The 9580-nt window shown below is 40.8% G+C and overlaps 2 pseudogenes; both read left to right on the plus strand.

Annotated features, from left to right (window-relative positions):
• Window positions 1-3074: 3074 nt before the first annotated feature.
• LOC135566281 (protocadherin gamma-A11-like) lies at window positions 3075-5478 on the plus strand (annotated as a pseudogene).
• Window positions 5479-7234: 1756 nt separating this feature from the next.
• On the plus strand, window positions 7235-9576 carry LOC135566280 (protocadherin gamma-A11-like; annotated as a pseudogene).
• Window positions 9577-9580: the final 4 nt, after the last annotated feature.

Here is a 9580-nt window from a genome sequence, read left to right on the forward strand (position 1 = left end):
AGTATCACCACGCTCAACACTGCAGGAGCGGCGAATGAGGTAAGCCTTCACTCATCTGAGATACCACCGTTTGTATGTGAGCTGTTTCGTTGTGGGAGAATGGGTTATGCATGATGAAAATACATTCTGGGCCTTAATGGCTTATGCCATCCTATAGAAACAGTAGGTCTATACTCGTTTTAGATGATAACATCTTAGTAGGGTACAATGTGGAATTGATCCACTCATTGTTTTGATTTATTGGTTGAGTTTTAAGGTGTCGCTGCTTCTCTTCTCTGCGAGGAGTAATTCACTAAGGGTTTGATTTGACGGAAGCAGTTTGCTCCTTGTTTGTTGGCGCTGTGGTTTCCTATAAATATAACAAGCAATGCAGTTTCGGTTGCTTTTAGTTGAGCATGCCTGTGGTGTTTTCTTCACAGATGTTCTAATGGAGTTGACAACAAAGCTTGATGGAGATAGGAAAACATGGTTTAGACTACTTTTGAAAAGGAATCAGGCATTTTATAATACATTCTTTTAATTGACCTGGGAAGTGTTTTTAATGTCTTTTGAAACGTGAATATAAATTGTTACGATGTGTATTAAAAATCCCCATTGCCTTCCGTTTTTCTTGAGGTCGCCTACATTTCAGCACCAGACCAGTGGACACCGAGGTGACTGTTTTAGTTTACTGAAGTCTAACTGTCGAAAACTCAAAGATAGAATGCGAAAGAATTAGCGTTATTTTGATGACTAACGAAACATCCATAGTGAAATCGACAGTTTTCATGATGGTTGAAATTTTTTATTATCCAGGAAAAATACATGTTGCAACTAGTCTACTAATGGCTTATTGTGTGACTATTTAGGCATATTGTGTACGTTTCTCCTAATAGCGTACCTCATCCATGTCTTCTCATTATCATGTCACGATGAGGTTACCACTGATTTGAAGCCTATATCTTTCATGTTTTAGTAAAGTCGTCTGCGTTTGGAGAATATGATACATTCTAAGAAGTACACATGGAAAACAATATTAGCCTACGAGCATGCTGTTTCTGATAGACTCATGATGTCGCTTTCACATGCTAAGTACAGTTAACTATATACTTCCACCTACTACGGGGGTGTAGGTCTATACAGTGTCGCATTACCATTTCTCACTGAACAGCGGTTAGACATTGTAATCTTTCCGTTTGGCTATTGATTGTGGACAATTGGCCTTAATTGCTATTAGACATTAGCATGGGCTACAAAGGCTTTACGTTTTTTGCATTTGCTTTTCGTCTGTCCTTTGCCTTTTTTCTTCATACACATCAGCAAAGGAGACGTGAGCTATTCTATACCAGAGCAGGTGAAACGCGGATCTGTAATCGGAAATATAGCCAAGGATCTGAGGTTGATGTTAAGAGACTTTCGGCTCTAAAATATCCTTTGGAGGAGGATGCAACTTTGAATTCGAGAGAGCTTATTGTCACTGAATTAATAGACAGGTAGCAGCTTTGCAGTGGGAGGATTTTATTCACATGAAACTGTTCTGGAGATCCTTTAGAATTGTATCGCAGATCTTTTTCAGATTCAAGATGTGATGGACAATTAACCCCAGTTTGCAGATGATGTTATTAAACTGGAAATGATGGAGTCGTCGGTCAAAGGTGCTCACTTTCCCATTAATGAAGCCCACGATTCAGATATAGGTCAGAATGCAGTTCAAAGCATTTATTTACAAAGGAATGGTTATTTTTGTTGAATGTTCAAACTAATCGAGACAGAGGAAAATACGGTGATTTGTTATTAGATAAAGAATTAGATCGAGAACAACAACATGAGGTGACATTATTACTTACTGCGGTTAACGGTGGGGCTCCACAGAGATCTGGTACTGTAGTTATACACGTTAATGTGTTGGATGCTAACGATAATATCCCAGTATTTAGCCAGGATGTTTACAAGGTAATTTTGCCTGAAAATTCTCATTTTTGGTACCTTGAGGTAAGACCACTCGATGCATTACTCATTGGAAAGTGGTTGCACTTTTACTGAGTGGGACATCCTGGTTAAATACAAATGTGTCTTTTACATCACCATGTAGGTTCAGAATGTCTTTTTCGATAGTAGTATCATTTAGGTAGAAGCTTAAACAGTTTGTCTATGGCATCCTGATTCATATGTTTAACAGGCACTGCAACTGTTATTCGTCTTTATGGAAGTCTGGTTGTTGTATTCGCCCAAAGTAAATCTGACATGCAGTAGGTTAAGCGTATTTTCTTACCCTGTTTTAGAGTCACTGAATGGAGGACAATGTTGAGTTTTTAAATGGAATCCGTTTAAAAATAAGAACTTGACATAGACATATAGATACGTTATTATTCATTTTTCTAATTTCTTTCACAATAAATATATTGAGTAGATTGAGATGTAAGCCTATTGCGTTGTCGCGTTCTGAAACATCCCCATTGATAATTCAGCAACTCTTAACATCACCTACGTTTCAGCACCAGGCACGTGGACAGCGACTAAACTTTTTTCTTCACTTTAACATCAGTTGAAATCCTGCCAAACTCAAATGAAGACGGGATCAATAACACATGTTGGTTTGTTGAGTGAGGACACGTTGATAGCTAGTGGAATCAGTGCATTAAATTGGCTTAAAGGAGAAAGTTGCGACTAGTGTTAACTCAATGTTTTGACCTTATTGACTGTTCTGATTCATGAAAAGGAGTTCATACATCACACAAGCATTACTTTAAACATATTTCTTATAACTATTTACTATTTAACTGGTCATTGGCTACATCATATTTGTAGGAATATATAATAACAAGATAGAAAACTATTGTGTGCTGTTTTTTTAACGACTCAGGATGTCGCTGTTCACCAGCTAAGAAAAGTTAGGCAGCCTACACTTCTCAACCCGCTAATTTATTACTCAAAGGGCGGATACAGTCTATCGCGCCATTATCACTGAGGAGCAGTCGGCCAAAGGAACAATTTCTTCAGTTGGGTAATTTATCTTAGCCAATATTTGTAGTAGCCTACATTGCATAAAATTCTTTTCACCTTGTAATTGGAATATTTTCGTTTGTACATCGAAAATGGGCTACATTGGATTTACAGTTTCAGCTTTTGTCCTCCATCTGGCTTTTGTTCTATTTCTGATACGCATCAGCAATGGCGACATGACCTATTCTATTCCAGAGGAGATGAAACGCGGATCTGTGGTCGGAAATATAGCCAAGGATCTTGGGTTGATATTAAGAGACTGTCGGCTCGAAAAGCTCGTTTAGAAGAGGATGGAACTAAACACTTCTGTGACATTAACCTGAATTCGGGAGATCTTGTTGTCGCTGAAAGAATTGATAGGGAGCAGCTTTGCGGTCCGAGGATTTCATGTGGGCTCAAATATGAAATGGTTCTTGAAAGTCCTTTAGAATTGCATCGCATATCTCTTCAGATTCAGGATGTTAACGATAATTCACCGCAGTTTGCAGATGATGTTATCAAATTGGAAATAACGGAATCAGCTGATAGAGGTGAACGTTTCCCCATTAATGAGGCCCACGATGCAGATATAGGTCAGAATGCAGTTCAAAGCTACTCTTTACAAAGGAATGACCATTTTGTCTTGAATGTTCATACTAATCGAGATGGGGGAAAATACGGTGAGTTAGTGTTAGAGAAAGAGCTGGACCGAGAACAAAAGCAGGAGGTGACGTTGTTACTTACTGCTGTTGATGGTGGGACTCCACAGAGATCTGGTACTGTAGTTATACACGTCACTGTGTTGGATGCTAACGACAATATTCCAGTATTTAGCCAGGACGTTTATAAGGTCAGTCTACCAGAAAATTCTCCGTTGGGTACCGGTAGTAGCTACAGTCCGCGCAAATGATGTAGACGAGGGACAAAATGGCGAGGTAACATATGATCTAGGTCGAATTTCTGATGAGTTGATGAATTTGTTTAAACTCGATAGTAAAACTGGTGTTATAAATCTGTCTGGACCGATAGATTATGAGGAGCAGCCCATTTATGAGTTGCGTGTCCTCGCCAAAGATGGTGCAGGTTTGGTGTCATACACAAAAGTACTGATAGATATTACTGACGTAAACGATAACGCACCAGTGATATTAATAAAAACCCTGACCAATCCAATTCCCGAGAATGTGTTACCTGGCAGAGTGGGCATCATTAACGTACAGGATAAAGACTCTGGGGGAATAGACAGGTCCGATGCTCCATTCAACAAAATGTTCCATTCAAATTAAATCCCTCAATCAAAAACTATTATTCCCTGGTAACAACGAGTGAACTCGACCGTGAGATAACATCATAATATAACATAACTATCACTGCCACCGACGAGGGACTCCGCCTCTTTATCCTCCTCAAAGACTATTCATTTATCTGTGTCAGACGTGAATGACAATCCACCTGTGTTTGAAGAACAATACTACAACGCCTATGTGACTGAAAATAACAAGCCTGGCTCCTCTATGTGTTCTGTTACTGCCAGAGACCCAGACTGAGACAGAACGGCACAGTGGTCTATTCTCTATTGCCCAGTGATGTCAACGGTGTTCCGGTGTCCTCATTTTATCCATTAATGGAGACACGGGGGTGATCCATCCTGTAAAAGCATTTGATTATGAGCAGTTTAGGAGCTTCAAGGTCCACGTTGTAGCCAGAGACAATGGTTCTCCTCCACTCAGCAGTAACGTGACAGTGAGTATCTTGATAACAGATGAGAATGATAACTCTCCCCAGATATTATACCCTGTTCCAGATGGGAACTCCTTGATGACTGAGATGGTCCCCAAAGCTGCTCTGGCGGGGTCCCTGGTTTCAAGGTGATAGCTGTGGACGCTGACTCTGGACAGAACGCGTGGCTTTCATATCACATCGTGAAATCGACTGATCCGGGACTTTTCACTATTGCTCTCCACAGTGGAGAGATCAGGGCACAGCGGGACATTTCTGAATCTGACACTATGAAGCAAAACCTTGTTATATCAGTGAAAGATAACGGACAGCCTCTCTGTCTACAACTTGTGATGTATATTTACTCATATCAGATAACTTGGCTGAAGTTCCAGAACTGAAAGACATGGCTTATGAGGATAGTTCCAAACTTACTTCCTATTTGATCATTAGTCTGGTCTCTGTCTCCACCTTTTTCCTGACTTTCATTATTCTCATCCTGGCCGTGAGGTTCTGCCGCAGTAGAAAGCCCAGAATGTTGTTTGATGGAGCAGTCGCCATTCCCAGCGTATCTCCTCCCAACTATGCAGAGGTGGATGGAGCTGGAACTCTGCGCAGTTCTTACAATTATGATGCATACCTGACATTGGGCTCACGCACAGTGACTTCAAGTTTGTCAGATCTTACAATGACAGCACGCTGCCTGCTGATCAGACACTGAAGAGAAGCCCAACGAAGTTATTAGAAGGAAGTTTCATCACACTCAACACTGCAGGGGAGTCTATTGAGGTAAGATAGAACTAAGAGGTGATACCCCTTTGTTTGTGTGAGAACGATTCGGATGATATCAGAATATCTTTCCTAGTGTGTTAGTGGTCTTTTCCTTAAATTCTTCTTTATCGTCTTGATTATGAAGGGTTATGTAAAAAGACATCAATATTCACTTTTTATGCCTTTTCACAAGGGATATTCTGTCAATTTCGTTGTTGGTGTGTATAAAGTTCGGGATGCTACCCCAATCATGGAGTTTGTTTACATTTTCCCCTCCCTGTAGTATCCTCATTGCCTACTACATTTTCTTTAAGTATATTGGCTACTTTTCCACATTTCAGCACGTGGTCAGTGGACAGCGACGTAACCATCATTTTACGTTAGAGCAGTGATCACCTGCCTTTTTCTGAGTCAAGATCACGTTGTGAGTCAAAATGCTGAGATCTACCGCTCTGATTTTTTATTAACATGACTAAAAAATGTAAGCCTATGTAACATTAACCAATTAAAAACAGTTCTGTACTAATGAGGTTTTTGCAATTAGATATAGACCCAATACATTAAAACAGCATACTGGCTTTGCTTGAATTGACCTGCCAATGCATTGTTGTTCGGGACATTTTTTTAAATTATATTTCAAAATTTGAAGTAGGCTATATGATCACACCGGTAATATATCCATTGTTGTATTACTTGTGAGGCACAGCTGAGTGAACATACATTTAAATAATTGACTTTTTATTTTACTGGGCTGATGGTGCTTGCATCTGATGGTCAGTCTCAGCGGAGGGAGAGCAGCAGACTAAGGGTCCGTCTCTCAACACTTAAACTTCAACATGAACTCACTCATAAAAACAGCAGTTTTTTTGCAGTATTCGTTGACAGTCCTCTAGTCATGGTTTTAAACGTTTAGAAATCTCACAGTATCAATTTTGCCGTAGCTTTCGTTTATGCCTGCTATGTTACTGCAGACTCGGTCATTTTAGCAATCTTATTGGCCATCGGCGGCATAATGCACTTGATTTCTTCTCCAGGCCCACCGGAATGACATAGTTTGTACATTCAGACACACATGAAATGGCAACAGTTTGCCAACCCGGAGCGCAGGGCAGATGAATTGGCTGCACCCTACCACCAACAGCCCGAGACCAACAAAAAAGAGGAATATGGTTGGGTTTTTTATATAAATGTTTGGCATCGACTGGAAATGCCTTTGGAGATCGACAAGCCGGTTGGTAACCACTGCCTTAGAGTATAGTGGACACATAATTGCTGGGTTTGATTAATAATACGGATTAGTCATCGTTTAATTTGATGTGGACCGTTGATTTGGCTTATCTATTTATTTATTTTTGTTATTCGCTAATACATAATTAGTCAGACAGTGGCAAAAGTATGGAAATATTGAATTTACTTTTCATATCTTCTCATTTATGATTACATAACGAGTTGATTCTCACAGCTCTTGGTTTTCCTTCTTGCTAAACTGCATGAAACGTTCGAAATACAACTCATAGGGCGGGATACTGACCAAGATGATAAATGACGTAAACTGTTTGTATTGCACAGCTGTACTCTGTAAAAACTCAGGATGTCGCTGTTTACCATACATAGAATTGCATGCTTTTTTCCACCCACCATTGGATTATTCAAAAGAGTAATAGGCTATATTGCATCACTTTCAACGAAGAGCAGTCGGATAACAATCGTTTTGCTATTCCTTTTGAGAGCCTAATATTGCACTTACAATACCGTATCAGTTCGACTAGTTTGAACTCTAATGTTGACAATTGGTTTTGATCATCCAGAATGGGGTACACAGGATCTTCGGTTTTTACCTTATTGTTCCGCCTGGCTTTTTGTCATTGCCTGATGCGCATCAGCAATGGAGACTTGAGCTATTCTATTCCAGAGGAGATGAAGCGCGGATCTGTGACTGAAATCTAGCTAAGGATCTGGGGCTGGATGCTAAGAGACTTTCAGGTCGTAAAGCTCGTTTGGATATGGATGGCAGTCGTCAACGTTACTGTGACATTAATGTGAATACCGGAGATTTAATTGTGGCTGAAACAATAGACAGGGAGGAGCTGTGTGGACCGAAGGTTACTTGTTCTTTAAAATACGAGCTTGTGCTGGAAAAACCTCTTGAATTACATCGCATAACTGTACAAATACACGATATAAATGACAATTCACCACGGTTTCCCAATGCACGTATTGATCTAGAAATTCGGGAATCTGCTTACAAAGGCGCACGATACCCCTTGGATGAACCTCATGACTCTGACATAGGATTAAATGGTATACAAAGCTATTCACTGGAGAGGAATGCCTATTTTATTTTGGACGTTCAAACGAGCTCAGACGGAGGAAAATATGGCGAGTTAGTGTTAGAAAAGAGCTGGATCGAGAACAACAACAAGAGGTGACGTTGTTACTTACTGCTGTTGATGGCGGGACTCGCAGAGGTCTGGTACTGTAGTTATACACGTCACTGTGTTGGATGCTAACGATAATAAACCAGTGTTTAGCCAGACAGTGTATAAAGTCCGTTTGCCTGAAAATTCTCCAACAGGACTGTTGTAGTTGCAGTTAGTGCTAGTGATGAAGACGAAGGAGCAAATGGAGAAGTATTATGCAGAGTTCAGTCGTATTTCCGGATAAAGCAGCTAAACCTGTTTTTCCATCGATAAAAGACTGGCGAGATGAAAGTGCAGGGTCCCACAGATTATGAAGAAAATACAGAATACGAAGTGCGTGTCCAGGCTAAAGATGGGTCTGGCTTAGCTGGCAATGTGCAAAAGTAATGATAGAAATCACTGATTTAAATGACAACGCACCGGTGATATTGATCAAATCCTTTAACAATCCCATCCCCGAGAATGTGTTACCTGGAACAGAGGTAAGGGATCATAAATGTACAAGATGAAGATTCACAGAAATGAACACACGATCCGCTGCTCCATTCAACAAAATGTTCCTTTCAAACTAAACCCCTCAATCAAAAACTATTATTCTCTGATAACAACTAGGTGAATTAGACCGTGAGATAATATCAGATTATAACATAACCATTACTGCCACTGACGAGGGACTCCACCTTTATCCTCCTCAACGACTATTCATTTATCTGTGTCAGACGTGAATGACAATCCACCTGTGTTTGAAGAACAATCCTACAGCGCCTATGTGATTGAAAATAACAAGCCTGGCTCCTCAATATGTTCGGTTACTGCCAGAGACCCAGACTGGCGACAGAACGGCACTGTGGTCTATTCTCTATTGCCTAGTGGTGTCAATGGTGTTCCGGTGTCCTCATTTTTATCCATTAACGGAGACACGGGGGTGATCCATGCTGTGAGAACATTTGATTATGAGCAGTTTAGGAGCTTCAAAGTCCACGTTGTAGCCAGAGACAATGGTTCTCCTCCACTCAGCAGTAACGTGACAGTGAGTGTCTTCATAACAGATGAGAATGATAACTCTCCCCAGATATTATACCCTGATACAGCAGGGAACTCCTTGATGACTGAGATGGTCCCCAAAGCTGCTCTGGCGGGGTCCCTGGTTTCCAAGGTGATAGCTGTGGATGCCGACTCTGGACAAAACGCGTGGCTTTCATATCTCTTCGTGAAATCGACTGATCCGGGACTTTTCACTATTGGTCTCCACAGCGGAGAGATCAGGGCACAGCGGGACATTGCTGAATCTGACAGTATGGAGCAGAACCTTGTTATATTAGTGAAAGATAACGGACAGCCCTCTCTCTCTACAACCTGTGATGTGTATTTACTCATATCAGATAACTTGGCTGAAGTTCCAGAACTGAAAGACATGGCTTATGAGGATAGTTCCAAACTAACTTCCTATTTGATCATTGGTCTGGTCTCTGTTTCCACCTTTTTCCTGACTTTCATTATTCTCATTCTGGCCGTGAGGTTCTGCCGCAGTAGAAAGCCTAGAATGTTGTTTGATGGAGCAGTCGCCATTCCCAGCGCGTATCTCCCTCCCAACTATGCAGAGGTGGATGGAGCTGGAACTCTCCGCAGTTCTTATAACTATGATGCATACCTGACAACGGGCTCACGCACCAGTGACTTCAAGTTTGTCAGATCTTACAATGACAGCA

The sequence above is a fragment of the Oncorhynchus nerka genome, unplaced genomic scaffold (genome assembly GCF_034236695.1).
Source record: "Oncorhynchus nerka isolate Pitt River unplaced genomic scaffold, Oner_Uvic_2.0 unplaced_scaffold_6198, whole genome shotgun sequence".
NCBI classification, from domain to species: domain Eukaryota; kingdom Metazoa; phylum Chordata; class Actinopteri; order Salmoniformes; family Salmonidae; genus Oncorhynchus; species Oncorhynchus nerka.